This window comes from Lissotriton helveticus, chromosome 12 (assembly GCF_964261635.1).
Source record: "Lissotriton helveticus chromosome 12, aLisHel1.1, whole genome shotgun sequence".
Lineage (NCBI taxonomy): Eukaryota > Metazoa > Chordata > Amphibia > Caudata > Salamandridae > Lissotriton > Lissotriton helveticus.
Window position 1 is genome coordinate 90,601,455 of NC_136073.1, and position 517 is coordinate 90,601,971.

Consider the following 517-nt stretch of genomic DNA (forward strand, 5'->3'; position numbering starts at 1 on the left):
AGAACCATATCCACAGTATCAAGTTTGTTCATATTGTCATAGATCATAACTTTACATTAATGATGTACTTGTGTTCTTTTCTCTTCATAAATGTAACTGCTTATTTGATCATCTTTTTATGGCAACTTTATTTTTAAGAAGATTTTTCTATGGTGACATGCTCTTTGTTTTATTTTGTCAACAATAAATATTGGACCCAGGCACACAATAACATGTGTATTTGTAAAGTAAACGCTCAGCCCGAACAGGGTATCTTGGCTCAGAGTAACAGATGTTTATTGTTACCCAACTCAATAGTACTCATTTTATTGACCTGATTGATGAAAGGCTGAGTGGAACCGCCAAGATTTGAACCTGTAACAATGAGGTTGAAAAAAGCCCACTGCAGTGGAGGCATTAGTCAAGTGAAATACCAGACCTGGTTGCAATGCAGCCAATACTATTGCTCTCTTAGATTCTACCCTCAGTGAGAGAGGAAAGCACAGATCTCAAGAAGAGAGGGTTAGTGAAATTGCAA